This window comes from Anomaloglossus baeobatrachus, chromosome 2, assembly GCF_048569485.1.
Source record: "Anomaloglossus baeobatrachus isolate aAnoBae1 chromosome 2, aAnoBae1.hap1, whole genome shotgun sequence".
Taxonomy (NCBI): Eukaryota; Metazoa; Chordata; class Amphibia; order Anura; family Aromobatidae; genus Anomaloglossus; species Anomaloglossus baeobatrachus.
In genome coordinates, this window is record NC_134354.1 from 356,491,489 (window position 1) to 356,507,393 (window position 15,905).

The 15,905-nt window shown below is 39.9% G+C and overlaps 4 non-coding genes across 4 annotated transcripts; all 4 read right to left on the reverse strand.

Moving 5' to 3' along the window:
- Positions 1-7,763: 7,763 nt before the first annotated feature.
- TRNAV-CAC (transfer RNA valine (anticodon CAC)) lies at positions 7,764-7,836 on the reverse strand. Its single transcript has one exon. It is a non-coding gene; the product is annotated as a tRNA-Val (tRNA).
- A 176-nt stretch (positions 7,837-8,012) lies between these two features.
- Positions 8,013-8,085, reverse strand: TRNAV-UAC (transfer RNA valine (anticodon UAC)). The gene has a single exon. It is a non-coding gene; the product is annotated as a tRNA-Val (tRNA).
- Positions 8,086-8,262: 177 nt separating this feature from the next.
- Positions 8,263-8,335, reverse strand: TRNAV-UAC (transfer RNA valine (anticodon UAC)). The gene has a single exon. It is a non-coding gene; the product is annotated as a tRNA-Val (tRNA).
- Positions 8,336-11,527: 3,192 nt separating this feature from the next.
- On the reverse strand, positions 11,528-11,600 carry TRNAV-AAC (transfer RNA valine (anticodon AAC)). Its single transcript has one exon. It is a non-coding gene; the product is annotated as a tRNA-Val (tRNA).
- Positions 11,601-15,905: the final 4,305 nt, after the last annotated feature.

Genomic DNA, 15,905 nt, shown 5'->3' on the forward strand with positions numbered 1-15,905 from the left:
ACACTGTAATTATGCTGCAGCTGGGGTACATCGGCACACGCATGCGCACTAGCTGCCTCTCCACACTTAGACGTGGAGGGAAAATTGCTCTTGGAGATGCTGTCTATGAAATGAAGGAAAAGCTAAAGGAAGCCTGACTTTCTATCCCTCCGAATTATGAAATGTAGCAATGAATTCCATGAGTTTGCTATAACATTAGCGTAGCAAAATGTGCATCAGGGTGTGATGTAGAGGTGCTAGAAATAGCTTGTCACCAGTGGGGCACTAATGGAATACAACAGCCAGTTCTATGATGCCACTAAATGGCAGTATTTTGTGCTATCATTATAGCTTATTAAAAACAGAGCAGGAGGTTGTCATGCAGAGGTGCTGCACATAGATTTGCAGTAGTGTGAATAGACAAAAGTCCAATAGCCACGTTTAGGATGCCAGTAGGTACACTGAATGTTTGCTAGTATAATGGCTGAATTTAAAAAAGTTTGAGTGTGCAATGCAGGCAGACGTGCTGCAAATATCGTTCCAATAGTGTGAATAGACAAAAGTACAATAGCCACGTTTAGGATGCCAGTAGGTACACTGAGTGTTTGCTAGTATAATGGCTGAATTTAAAAAAGTTTGAGTGTGCAATGCAGGCAGACGTGCTGCAAATATCGTTCCAATAGTGTAAATAGACAAAAGTACAATAGCCACGTTTAGGATGCCAGTAGGTACACTGAGTGTTTGCTAGTATAATGGCTGAGTTTAAAAACGTTTGAGTGTGCAATGCAGGCAGACGTGCTGCAAATATCGTTCCAATAGTGTGAATAGACAAAAGTACAATAGCAACGTTTAGGATGCCAGTAGGTACACTGAGTGTTTGCTAGTATAATGGCTGAATTTAAAAAAGTTTGAGTGTGCAATGCAGGCAGACGTGCTGCAAATATCGTTCCAATAGTGTGAATAGACAAAAGTACAATAGCCACGTTTAGGATGCCAGTAGGTACACTGAGTGTTTGCTAGTATAATGGCTGAGTTTAAAAAAGTTTGAGTGTACAATGCAGGCAGACGTGCTGCAAATATCGTTCCAATAGTGTGAATAGACAAAAGTACAATAGCCACGTTTAGGATGCCAGTAGGTACACTGAGTGTTTGCTAGTATAATGGCTGAATTTAAAAAAGTTTGAGTGTGCAATGCAGGCAGACGTGCTGCAAATATCGTTCCAATAGTGTGAATAGACAAAAGTACAATAGCCACGTTTAGGATGCCAGTAGGTACACTGAGTGTTTGCTAGTATAATGGCTGAGTTTAAAAAAGTTTGAGTGTGCAATGCAGGCAGACGTGCTGCAAATATCGTTCCAATAGTGTGAATAGACAAAAGTACAATAGCCACGTTTAGGATGCCAGTAGGTACACTGAGTGCTAGTATAATGGCTGAATTTAAAAATGTTTGAGTGTGCAATGCAGGCAGACGTGCTGCAAATATCGTTCCAATAGTGTGAATAGACAAAAGTACAATAGCCACGTTTAGGATGCCAGTAGGTACACTGAGTGTTTGCTAGTATAATGGCTGAGTTTAAAAAAGTTTGAGTGTGCAATGCAGGCAGACGTGCTGAAAATATCGTTCCAATAGTGTGAATAGACAAAAGTACAATAGCCACGTTTAGGATGCCAGTAGGTACACTGAGTGTTTGCTAGTATAATGGCTGAATTTAAAAACGTTTGAGTGTGCAATGCAGGCAGACGTGCTGCAAATATCGTTCCAATAGTGTGAATAGACAAAAGTACAATAGGCACGTTTAGGATGCCAGTAGGTACACTGAATGTTTGCTAGTATAATGGCTGAGTTTAAAAAAGTTTGAGTGTGCAATGCAGGCAGACGTGCTGCAAATATCGTTCCAATAGTGTGAATAGACAAAAGTACAATAGCCACGTTTAGGATGCCAGTAGGTACACTGAGTGTTTGCTTGTATAATGGCTGAGTTTAAAAACGTTTGAGTGTGCAATGCAGGCAGACGTGCTGCAAATATCGTTCCAATAGTGTGAATAGACAAAAGTACAATAGCCACGTTTAGGATGCCAGTAGGTACACTGAGTGTTTGCTAGTATAATGGCTGAATTTAAAAAAGTTTGTGTGTGCAATGCAGGCAGACGTGCTGCAAATATCGTTCCAATAGTGTGAATAGACAAAAGTACAATAGCCACGTTTAGGATGCCAGTAGGTACACTGAGTGTTTGCTAGTATAATGGCTGAGTTTAAAAAAGTTTGAGTGTGCAATGCAGGCAGACGTGCTGCAAATATCGTTCCAATAGTGTGAATAGACAAAAGTACAATAGCCACGTTTAGGATGCCAGTAGGTACACTGAGTGTTTGCTAGTATAATGGCTGAGTTTAAAAAAGTTTGAGTGTGCAATGTAGGCAGACGTGCTGCAAATATCGTTCCAATAGTGTGAATAGACAAAAGTACAATAGCCACGTTTAGGATGCCAGTAGGTACACTGAGTGTTTGCTAGTATAATGGCTGAATTTAAAAAAGTTTGAGTGTGCAATGCAGGCAGACGTGCTGCAAATATCATTCCAATAGTGTGAATAGACAAAAGTACAATAGCCACGTTTAGGATGCCAGTAGGTACACTGAGTGTTTGCTAGTATAATGGCTGAGTTTAAAAAAGTTTGAGTGTGCAATGCAGGCAGACGTGCTGCAAATATCGTTCCAATAGTGTGAATAGACAAAAGTACAATAGCCACGTTTAGGATGCCAGTAGGTACACTGAGTGTTTGCTAGTATAATGGCTGAATTTAAAAAAGTTTGAGTGTGCAATGCAGGCAGACGTTCTGCAAATATCGTTCCAATAGTGTGAATAGACAAAAGTACAATAGCCACGTTTAGGATGCCAGTAGGTACACTGAGTGTTTGCTAGTATAATGGCTGAATTTAAAAAAGTTTGAGTGTGCAATGCAGGCAGACGTGCTGCAAATATCGTTCCAATAGTGTGAATAGACAAAAGTACAATAGCCACGTTTAGGATGCCAGTAGGTACACTGAGTGTTTGCTAGTATAATGGCTGAATTTAAAAAAGTTTGAGTGTGCAATGCAGGCAGACGTGCTGCAAATATCGTTCCAATAGTGTGAATAGACAAAAGTCCAATAGCCACGTTTAGGATGCCACTCAGGTACACTGAGTGTTTGCTAGTATAATGGCTGAATTTAAAAAAGTTGGAGTGTGCAATGCAGGCAGACGTGCTGCAAATATCGTTCCAATAGTGTGAATAGACAAAAGTACAATAGCCACGTTTAGGATTCCAGTAGGTACACTGAGTGTTTGCTAGTATAATGGCTGAGTTTAAAAAAGTTTGAGTTTGCAATGCAGGCAGACGTGCTGCAAATATGGTTCCAATAGTGTAAATAGACAAAAGTACAATAGCCACGTTTAGGATGCCAGTAGGTACACTGAGTGTTTGCTAGTATAATGGCTGAATTTAAAAAAGTTTGAGTGTGCAATGCAGGCAGACGTGCTGCAAATATCGTTCCAATAGTGTGAATAGACAAAAGTCCAATAGCCACGTTTAGGATGCCACTAGGTACACTGAGTGTTTGCTAGTATAATGGCTGAGTTTAAAAAAGTTTGAGTGTGCAATGCAGGCAGACGTGCTGCAAATATCGTTCCAATAGTGTGAATAGACAAAAGTACAATAGCCACGTTTAGGATGCCAGTAGGTACACTGAGTGTTTGCTAGTATAATGGCTGAATTTAAAAAAGTTTGAGTGTGCAATGCAGGCAGACGTGCTGCAAATATCGTTCCAATAGTGTGAATAGACAAAAGTACAATAGCCACGTTTAGGATGCCAGTAGGTACACTGAGTGTTTGCTAGTATAATGGCTGAGTTTAAAAAAGTTTGAGTGTGCAATGCAGGCAGACGTGCTGCAAATATCGTTCCAATAGTGTGAATAGACGAAAGTACAATAGCCACGTTTAGGATGCCAGTAGGTACACTGAGTGTTTGCTAGTATAATGGCTGAATTTAAAAAAGTTTGAGTGTGCAATGCAGGCAGACGTGCTGCAAATATCGTTCCAATAGTGTGAATAGACAAAAGTCCAATAGCCACGTTTAGGATGCCACTAGGTACACTGAGTGTTTGCTAGTATAATGGCTGAGTTTAAAAAAGTTTGAGTGTGCAATGCAGGCAGACGTGCTGCAAATATCGTTCCAATAGTGTGAATAGACAAAAGTACAATAGCCACGTTTAGGATGCCAGTAGGTACACTGAGTGTTTGCTAGTATAATGGCTGAATTTAAAAAAGTTGGAGTGTGCAATGTAGGCAGACGTGCTCTGCAAATGTCTTTGCACTAGTGGGACTATAGCAAAGTCCAATAGCCACGTTTAGGATGCCACTAGGTACACTGAGTGTTTGCTAGTATAATGGTTTAGTTTAAAAAAGTTGGAGTGTGCAATGCAGGCAGACGTGCTCTGCAAATGTCTTTGCACTAGTGGGACTATAGCAAAGTCCAATAGCCACGTTTAGGATGCCACTAGGTACGCTGAGTGTTTGCTAGTATAATGGCTTAGTTTAAAAAAGTTGGAGTGTGCAATGCAGGCAGACGTGCTCTGCAAATGTCTTTGCACTAGTGGGACTTTAGCAAAGTCCAATAGCCACGTATAGGATGCCACTAGGTACACTGAGTGTTTGCTAGTAAAATTGCTTAGTTTAAAAAAGTTGGAGTGTGCAATGCAGGCAGACGTGCTCTGCAAATGTCTTTGCACTAGTGGGACTATAGCAAAGTCCAATAGCCACGTTTAGGATGCCACTAGGTACACTGAGTGTTTGCTAGTATAATGGCTTAGTTATAATGAGTTGGAGTGTGCAGAGGACAGGAGGGTACAGTGTCAGGATTGTGGTGCTCTGAGTAGAGGAATGGAAGCCTGCCTTTCTATTCCCTCCTAATGGTGAAATGCAGGGAGGAAATCCCTGACCTTGGCTACACAGACGCTGTCTCTGTTTTCGGGACCTGTCACCTATGGCTCTCTGACCCTGCTTGTTTGAGCCCTTAAAAGGACTGCTATAAAGTGCTCTCCTTAAGCTGTCTAACGCTGTGTATGCAGCGCATACAGCTGTATCGGCGATAGGACTCAGGAGGACGGAGCTGCGACAGTGATGTCTGTCACCAAAGACGCAGAAGGCAGATAATGGCGTCCTGGAAGAAAATGTCCGGTTTTATAATGCAGGGACATGTGACATGGACATCCTATCACACATGCCGTTGCTTCTCTGGCTCAAAGTCCACTTAGCTGTGTGTGTGTCTGGGATTGGCTGACATGCTGGCCCGCCCCACAAGACGCGCGCGCTTAGGGAAGGAAGACAAGAAAAAAAAAAAAAAAAATGGCGATCGCCATTATAGAAACAGCAGTGATCTGAAGGCGCTGTTCACGCACACTATACACTGAAATGTCATAATAGTGTGATTCACAGAGTGACTTACACTATTACAGCAGAAACCAAGCTAGGATTTAGCTGTTTTTTTGCTGCTAGAACCGTTCTCGAACGTTTCTAGAACTATCGAGCTTTTGCAAAAAGCTCGAGTTCTAGTTCGATCTAGAACATGCCCCAAAATCACTCGAGCCTAGAACTGGAGAACCACGAACCACGAACCGCGCTCAACTCTATTAGAGACGAGTTTTGACCGCCAGGGGAAAAAAAAAAATAATTTGTAGTTCTGTTTGTGATGGAAGCCAAAACATCCCGTCATTCGGCAACAAAGCTGAGAACTTCATATATTGGAGTTGGATAGCGTATTATTTCAACACTAAGAACAGATTGGTTTCACTGGGGATTGAACCCAGGACCTTTTGCGTGTTAAGCAGACGTGATGACCACTTCTCTATGAAATCTGATGGAAATTTACTGTGTATTGGCTAGCAGAGCAGAATTGTGACTGACGGGGCCTTTTTATTGCTGAAGGAAAGTATTTTTGGTTAATGAAACATTTACAATTATTATTACATATTTTACCAGTTTTATTCCTACAAAGGGATTTTGCTTAAATTGAAGTTTATATTGAATGTGTTACATTTTTCTCCATAGTTTGGTCTTTTGCTTTTGTATTTTTGGGAACTATATATTTTGAAACAAATAGGATTTTTATAATATGGGATTATGTTTTCTGCTAAAATGGTCAATAAAAAAGAAACCCAAAATCGTAGATCTCTTTGTGATGGAAGCCAAAATGTATTGTCATTTGGCAACGAAACCAAGAATTTCACATATTACAAGTCGATAGGAAATTACTTCAACACCAAAAACAGATTGGTTTCACTGGGGATTGAACCCAGGACCTTCTGCGTGTGAAGCAGACGTGATTTCCACTACACTATGAAACCTTTGAAAGCCTGCAAAGTAATGGCAATTAGAGACGAGTTTTGACCGCCAGGGAAAAAAAAAACAAATTCGTAGCTCTGTTGGGGATGAAAGCCAAAACATCCCATCATTCAGCAATAAAACCAAGAACTTCATACATTGTAGTTTAATTGAGTATTATTTCAACACCAAGAACAGATTGGTTTTACTGGGGATTGAACGCAGGACCTTCCGCGTGTTAAACAGACGTGATGACCACTACTCTATGAAACCTGATGGAAAGTTACTGTGTATTGGCTAGCAGAGCAGAATTGTGACTGACGGGGCCTTTTTATTGCTGAAGGAAAGTATTTTTGGTTAATGAAACATTTACAATTTTTATTACATATTTTACCAGTTTTATTCCTACAAAGGGATTTTGCTTAAAAGGAAGTTTACATTGAATGTGTTACTTTTTTCCACATAGTTTAGTTGTTTGCTTTTGTATTTAAAGGAACTATATATTTTGAAACAAACAGGATTTTTATAATATGGGATTATGTTTTCTGCTAAAATGGTCAATAAAAAAGAAACCCAAAATCGTAGTTCTCTTGGTGATGGAAGCCAAAATATATTATCAGTTGGCAACAAAACAAAGAATTTTATATGTTACAGGTTGAAAGCAAATTACTTCAACAGTGAAAACGGCTTGATTTTACTGGGGATTGAACCCAGGACCTTCTGCGTGTGAAGTAGACGAGATGACGACTCCACTATAAAATCTGTGAAATCCTGCAAAGTAATGGCATTTAGAGACGAGTTTTGACCGCCAGGGGAAAAAAAAAATAATTTGTAGTTCTGTTTGTGATGGAAGCCAAAACATACCGTCATTCGGCAACAAATCCGAGAACTTCATATATTGTAGTTGGATAGCGTATTATTTCAACACTAAGAACAGATTGGTTTCACTGGGGATTAAACCCAGGACCTTCTGCGTGTTAAGCAGACGTGATGACCACTACACTATGAAACCTGACGAAAAGTTACTGTGTATTGGCTAGCAGAGCAGAATTGTGACTGACGGGGCCTTTTTATTGCTGAAGGAAAGTATTTTTGGTTAATGAAACATTTACAATTATTATTACATATTTTACCAGTTTTATTCCTAGAAAGGGATTTTGCTTAAATTGAAGTTTATATTGAATGTGTTACTTTTTTCTCCATAGTTTGGTCTTTTGCTTTTGCATTTATGGGAACTATATATTTTGAAACAAGTAGGATTTTTATAATATGGGATTATGTTTTCTGCTAAAATAGTCAATAAAAAAGAAACCCAAAATCGTAGTTCTCTTTGTGATGGAAGCCAAAATGTATTGTCATTTGGCAACGAAACCAAGAATTTCACATATTACAAGTCGATAGGAAATTACTTCAACACCAAAAAAAGATTGGTTTCACTGGGGATTGAACCCAGGACCTTCTGCGTGTGAAGCAGACGTGATGACCACTACACTATGAAACCTTTGAAATCCTGCAAAGTAATGGCAATTAGAGTCGAGTTTTGACCACCAGCGGAAAAAAAACAAATTCGTAGCTCTTTTGGTGATGGAAGCTAAAACATCCCGTTATTCAGCAACAAAGCCAAGAACTTTATATACTGCAGGTTGATAGTGGATTATTTCAACACCAAGAACACATGGGTTTCACTGGGGATTGAACCCAGGACCTTCTGCGTGTAAAGCAGATGTGATTTCCACTACACTATGAAACCTTTGAAAGACTGCAAAGTAATGGCAATTAGAGACGAGTTTTGACGGCCAGGGAAAAAAAAAACAAATTCGTAGCTCTGTTGGGGATGGAAGCCAAAACATCCCATCATTCAGCATCAAAGCCAAGAACTTCATATATTATAGTTTAATTGAGTATTATTTCAACACCAAAAACAGATCGGTTTCACTGGGGATTGAACCCAGGACTTTCTGCGTGTAAAGCAGACGTGATTTCCACTACACTATGAAACCTTTGAAAGCCTGCAAAGTAATGGCAATTAGAGACGAGTTTTGACCGCCAGGGAAAAAAAAACAAATTCGTAGCTCTGTTGGGGATGGAAGCCAAAACATCCCATCATTCGGCAACAAAACCAAGAACTTCATATATTGTAGTTTAATTGAGTATTATTTCAACACCAAGAACAGATTGGTTCTACTGGGGATTGAACGCAGGACCTTCTGCATGTTAAGCAGACGTGATGACCACTACTCTGTGAAGCCTGATGGAAAGTTACTGTGTATTGGCTAGCAGAGCAGAATTGTGACTGACGGGGCCTTTCTATTGCTGAAGGAAAGTATTTTTGGTTAATGAAACATTTACAATTTTTATTACATATTTTACCAGTTTTATTCCTACAAAGGGATTTTGCTTAAAAGGAAGTTTACATTGAATGTGTTACTTTTTTCCACATAGTTTAGTTGTTTGCTTTTGTATTTAAAGGAACTATATATTTTGAAACAAACAGGATTTTTATAATATGGGATTATGTTTTCTACTAAAATTGTCAATAAAAAATAAACCCAAAATCGTAGTTCTCTTGGTGAGGGAAGCCAAAATATATTATCAGTTGGCAACAAAACCAAGAATTTCATATATTACAGTTTGATAGCAAATTACTTCAACAGCGAAAACGGCTTGTTTTTACTGGGGATTGAACCCAGAACCTTCTGCATGTGAAGTAGACGTGATGACCACTCCACTATGAAATCTGTGAAATCCTGCAAAGTAATGGCATTTAGAGACGAGTTTTGACAGCCAGGGGAAAAAAAAAAAAATTTGTAGTTCTGTTTGTGATGGAAGCCAAAACATACCGTCATTCGGCAACGAAACCAAGAATTTCACATATTACAAGTCGATAGGAAATTACTTCAACACCAAAAACATATTGGTTTCACTGGGGATTGAACCCAGGACTTTCTGCGTGTGAAGCAGACGTGATGACCACTACACCATGAAACCTTTGAAATCCTGCAAAATAATGGCAATTAGAGACGAGTTTTGACCGCTAGGGGAAAAAAAAAAAATTATTTGTAGTTCTGTTTGTGATGGAAGCCAAAACATACCGTCATTCGGCAACAATGCCGAGAACTTCATATATTGTAGTGGAATAGCTTATGATTTCAACACTAAGAACAGATTGGTTTAACTGAGGATTGAACCCAGGACCTTCTGCGTGTTAAGCAGGCGTGATGACCACTACATTATGAAACCTGACAAAAAGTTACTGTGTATTGGCTTGCAGAGCAGAATTGTGACTGACGGGGCCTTTTTCTTGCTGAAGGAAAGTATTTTTGGTTAATGAAACATTTACAATTATTATTACATATTTTACCAGTTTTATTCCTACAAAGGGATTTTGCTTAAATTGAAGTTTATATTGAATGTGTTACTTTTTTCTCCATAGTTTGGTCTTTTGCTTTTGCATTTATGGGAACTATATATTTTGAAACAAATAGGATTTTTATAATATGGGATTATGTTTTCTGCTAAAATGGTCAATAAAAAAGAAACCCAAAATCGTAGTTCTCTTTGTGATGGAAGCCAAAATGTATTGTCATTTGGCAACGAAACCAAGAATTTCACATATTACAAGTCGATAGGAAATTACTTCAACACCAAAAACAGATTGGTTTCACTGGGGATTGAACTCAGGACTTTCTACGTGTGAAGCAGACGTGATGACCACTACACCATGAAACCTTTGAAATCCTGCAAAATAATGGCAATTAGAGACGAGTTTTGACCGCTAGGGGAAAAAAAACAAATTCGTAGCTCTGTTGGTGATGGAAGCTAAAACATCCCGTTATTCGGCAACAAAGCCAAGAACTTCATATATTGTAGTTTAATTGAGTATTATTTAAACACCAAGAACAGATTGGTTTTACTGGGGATTGAACGCAGGACCTTCTGCGTTTTAAGCAGACGTGATGACCAATACTCTATGAAACCTGATGGAAAGTTACTGTGTATTGGCTAGCAGAGCAGAATTGTGACTGACGGGGCCTTTTTATTGCTGAAGGAAAGTATTTTTGGTTAATGAAACATTTACAATTTTTATTACATATTTTACCAATTTTATTCCTACAAAGGGATTTTGCTTAAAAGGAAGTTTACATTGAATGTGTTACTTTTTTCCAGATAGTTTAGTTGTTTGATTTTGTATTTAAAGGAACTATATATTTTGAAGCAAACAGGATTTTTATAATATGGGATTATGTTTTCTGCTAAAATAGTCAATAAAAAAGAAACACAAAATCGTAGTTCTCTTGGTGATGGAAGCCAAAATATATTATCAGTTGGCAACAAAAGAAAGAATTTCATATGTTACAGGTTGATATCAAATTACTTCCCATCATTCGACAACAAAGCCAAGAACTTCATATATTGTAGTTTAATTGAGTATTATTTCAACACCAAGAACAGATTGGTTTTACTGTGGATTGAACGCAGGACCTTCTGCGCGTTAAGCAGACGTGATGACCACTACTCTATGAAACCTTATGGAAATCTACTGTGTATTGGCTAGCAGAGCAGAATTGTGACTGACGGGGCCTTTTTATTGCTTTAGAAAGTATTTTTTGTTAATGAAACATTTACTATTTTTATTACATATTTTACCAGTTTTATTCCTACAAAGGGATTTTGCTTAAAAGGAAGTTTACATTGAATGTGTTACTTTTTTCCACATAGTTTAGTTGTTTGCTTTTGTATTTAAAGGAACTATATATTTTGAAACAAACAGGATTTTTATAATATGGGATTATGTTTTCTGCTAAAATGGTAAATAAAAAAGAAACCCAAAATCGTAGTTCTCTTGGTGATAAAAGCCAAAATATATTATCAGTTGGCAACAAAACAAAGAATTTCATATGTTACAGGTTGATAGCAAATTACTTCAACAGCGAAAACTGCTTGTTTTTACTGGGGATTGAACCCAGGACCTTCTGCGTGTGAAGTAGACGTGATGACGACTCCACTATGAAACTTGTGAAATCCTTCAAAGTAATGGCATTTAGAGACGAGTTTTGACCGCCAGGGGAAAAAAATAATAATTTGTAGTTCTGTTTGTGATGGAAGCCAAGACATCCCGTCTTACGGCAACAAAGCCGAGAACTTCATATATTGTAGTTGGATAGCGTATTATTTCAACACTAAGAACAGATTGGTTTCACTGGGGATTGAACCCAGGACCTTCTGCGTGTTAAGCAGATGTGATGACCACTACACTATGAAACCTGACGATAAGTTACTGTGTATTGGCTAGCAGAGCAGAATTGTGACTGACGGGGCCTTTTTATTGCTGAAGGAAAGTATTTTTGGTTAATGAAACATTTACAATTATTATTACATATTTTACCAGTTTTATTCCTACAAAGGGATTTTGCTTAAATTGAAGTTTATATTGAATGTGTTACTTTTTTCTCCATAGTTTGGTCTTTTGCTTTTGTATTTATGGGAACTATATATTTTGAAACAAATAGGATTTTTATAATATGGGATTATGTTTTCTGCTAAAATGGTCAATAAAAAAGAAACCCAAAATCGTAGTTCTCTTTGTGATGGAAGCCAAAATGTATTGTCATTTGGCAACGAAACCAAAAATTTCACATATTACAAGTCGATAGGAAATTACTTCAACACCAAAAACAGAGTGGTTTCACTGGGGATTGAACCCAGGACCTTCTGCGTGTTTAGCAGACGTGATGACCACTACACTATGAAACCTTTGAAATTCTGCAAAGTAATGGCAATTAGAGACGAGTTTTGACTGCCAGGGGAAAAAAAACAAATTCGTAGCTCTGTTGGTGATGGAAGCTAAAACATCCCGTTATTCGGCAACAAAGCCAAGAACTTTATATACTGCAGGTTGATAGGGGATTATTTCAACACCAAGAACACATGGGTTTCACTGCGGATTGAACCCAGGACCTTCTGTGTGTAAAGCAGACGTGATTTCCACTACACTATGAAACCTTTGAAAGCCTGCAAAGTAATGGCAATTAGAGACGAGTTTTGACCGCCAGTGAAAAAAAAACCAAATTCGTAGCTCTGTTCGGGATGGAAGCCAAAACATCCCATCATTCGGCAACAAAGCCAAGAACTTCATATATTGTAGTTTAATTGAGTATTATTTCAACACCAAGAACAGATTGGTTTTACTGGGGACTGAACGCAGGACCTTCTGCGCGTTAAGCAGACGTGATGACCACTACTCTATGAAACCTGATGGAAAGTTACTGTGTATTGGCTAGCAGAGCAGAATTGTGACTGACGTTGCCTTTTTATTGCTGAAGAAAGTATTTTTTGTTAATGAAACTTTTACAATTTTTATTACATATTTTACCAGTTTTATTCCTACAAAGAAATTTTACTTAAAAGGAAGTTTACATTGAATGTGTTACTTTTTTCCACATGTTTTAGTTGTTTGCTTTTGTATTTAAAGGAACTATATATTTTGAAACAAACAGAATTTTTATAATATGGGATTATGTTTTCTCCAAAAATGGTCAATAAAAAAGAAACCCAAAATCGTAGTTCTCTTGGTAATAAAAGCCAAAATATATTATCAGTTGGCAACAAAACAAAGAATTTCATATGTTACAGGTTGATAGCAAATTACTTCAACAGCGAAAACTGCTTGTTTTTACTGGGGATTGAACCCAGGACCTTCTGCGTGTGAAGTAGACGTGATGACGACTCCACTATGAAACCTGTGAAATCCTGCGAAGTAATGGGATTTAGAGACGAGTTTTGACCGCCAGGGGGAAAAAAAATAATAATTTGTAGTTCTGTTTGTGATGGAAGCCAAAACATCCCGTCATTCGGCAACAAAGCCGAGAACTTCATATATTGGAGTTGGATAGCGTATTATTTCAACACTAAGAACAGATTGGTTTCACTGGGAATTGAACCCAGGACTAGAGATGAGCGAACCGGTCGCGGTTCGGCTCGAGTCGGTTCGCCAAACGGGGGTCCCGTTCGAGTTCGGTTTGTCGAACGTTCGACGAACCGAACTCGAACCAATAGGCTATAATGGGAGGCAATCACAAACACATAAAAATGCATTATAAATGTACACAAACAGTTAATAAACATTGCCATAACACTTACCGGTCCCCGCGATCCCTCCTGTACTCTGTCTCCTGCCGCTATTCCATCCGATGATCGCTGAATCCTCCCCGTGACCAGCACTGCCAGCTGAGATGCAGGACCTATCATGACGTCAAAATAGCCATGTGACCAGTCACGTGGCTATTATCTCATTGGCTACAGACTGGTCACATGACTATGACGCGTCATGTAGGACCTGCGAGTGCATCTCTCCGGTACACGGTGCACATATGTGTATCGCCGTGTACGGGCGACATGCTCTCCCACACGGTCGACTCCCCGTTCCGTTAGGGACCGGCTGACACAGCCGGTCATTAACGGAGATCACCGTTGCCATAGCAACGCAGTTAGCGGTGACGTCACCGCTAACCGCGGCTCCGAGAGCACCGTTGCTATGGTAACGCGTCTGTCAGCGTTACCGCTGTTACCGCTGACAGCCAGCACTGATCACTCACGGAGTGAAGGCTGCACGCTGCTTCCCGATTGTAGTGAGGATTGTAGTGAGGATGAGGTTCCTCAGCCCCAAGTGATGAGCTGGGTAAACTCATCCTCACTACAATCGTCACTACTACTAGTACACTAGTGAGGATTGTAGTGAGGATGAGGTTCCTCAGCCCCAAGTGATGAGCTGGGTAAACTCATCCTCACTACAATCGTCACTACTACTACACTAGTGATGATTGTAGTGAGGATGAGGTTCCTCAGCTCCAAGTGATGAGCTGGGTAAACTCATCCTCACTACAATCGTCACTACTACTACACTAGTGATGATTGTAGTGAGGATGAGGTTCCTCAGCCCCAAGTGATGAGCTGGGTAAACTCATCCTCACTACAATCATCACTACTACTACACTAGTGATGATTGTAGTGAGGATGAGGTTCCTCAGCCCCAAGTGATGAGCTGGGTAAACTCATCCTCACTACAATCGTCACTACTACTACACTAGTGAGGATTGTAGTGAGGATGAGGTTCCTCAGCCCCAAGTGATGAGCTGGGTAAACTCATCCTCACTACAATCATCACTACTACTACACTAGTGAGGATTGTAGTGAGGATGAGGTTCCTCAGCCCCAAGTGATGAGCTGGTGAACCTCATCCTCACTACAATCATCACTACTACTACACTAGAAAGAAAGAAGACAGAAGAGCAGGATCGTGGAGGGCTGACAGGGGGTAATAAAGATGGAGTCTCTAATGTGTCTGTGTATTTATTTCTATTAAAGTATTTTTTTCTCTGTGTGGTGTTTTTTTTTAACCCTTTATTGGAGATTCTTAATGGCCGGGTCAAACGTGCCTGACATTAAGAATCTCTGGCTTAATACTGGCTAGTAAAACAATGCCAGTATTAACTCATGATTACCCAACAAGCCACCCGGCTTCAGGGCTGTTGGAAGAGTTGGATACAGCGCCAGATGATGGCGCTTCTATGAGAGCGCCATTTTCTGGGACGGATGCGGACTGAAATTCGCAGCAGAGGCGCCCAGAAACCTCGGGCTAACCTGTGCTGCGGATTCCAATCCCCAGCTGCCTAGTTGTACCCGGCTGGACACAAAAAATGGGGCGAAGCCCACGTCATTTGTTTTTTAATTATTTCATGAAATAAGTGAAATAATTAAAAAAAACGGGCTTCCCTATATTTTTGGTTCCCAGCCGGGTACAAATAGGCAACTGGGGGTTGGAGGCAGCCCGTGGCTGCCTGCTGTACCTGGCTAGCATACAAAAATATGGCGAAGCCCACGTCATTTTTTTGGTGGGCAAAAAAATTCTGCATACAGTCCTGGATGGAGTATGCTGAGCCTTGTAGTTCTGCAGCTGCTGTCTGCTCTTCTCCATACAGACACACAGCAGCTGCAGAACTACAAGGCTCAGCATACTCCATCCAGGACTGTATGCAGAAGTTTTTTGCCCCCTGAAAAAATTATGTGGGCTTCGCCATATTTTTGTATGCTAGCCAGGTACAGCAGGCAGGTACGGCTGCCCCCAACCCCCAGTTGCCTATTTGTACCCGGCTGGGAACCAAAAATAAAGGGAAGCCCTTTTTCTATTATTTCATGAATTTCATTAAATAATTAGAAAACCAATGACGTAGGCTTCGCCCCATTTTTGTGTCCAGCCAGGTACAACTAGGCAGCTGGGGATTGGAATCCGCAGTACAGGTTGGCCTGAGCTTTCTGGGCCCCACTGCTGCGAATTGCAGTCTGCAGCTGCCTCAGAAAATGGCATTTTCAAAGAAGCGCCATCTTCTGGCGCTGTATCCAACTCTTCCAGCACCTGCCTGCTATACCTGGCTAGCATACAAAAATATGGCGAAGCTCACGTCCTTTTTTTGTAGTTTTTTGGCAAAAAAAATAAAAAATGCTTCCCTGGATTTTCCATTGCCAGTGAAGGTAACACCAAGCAGTGGGGGTTAGCAGCCAGTAGCTGCTTGG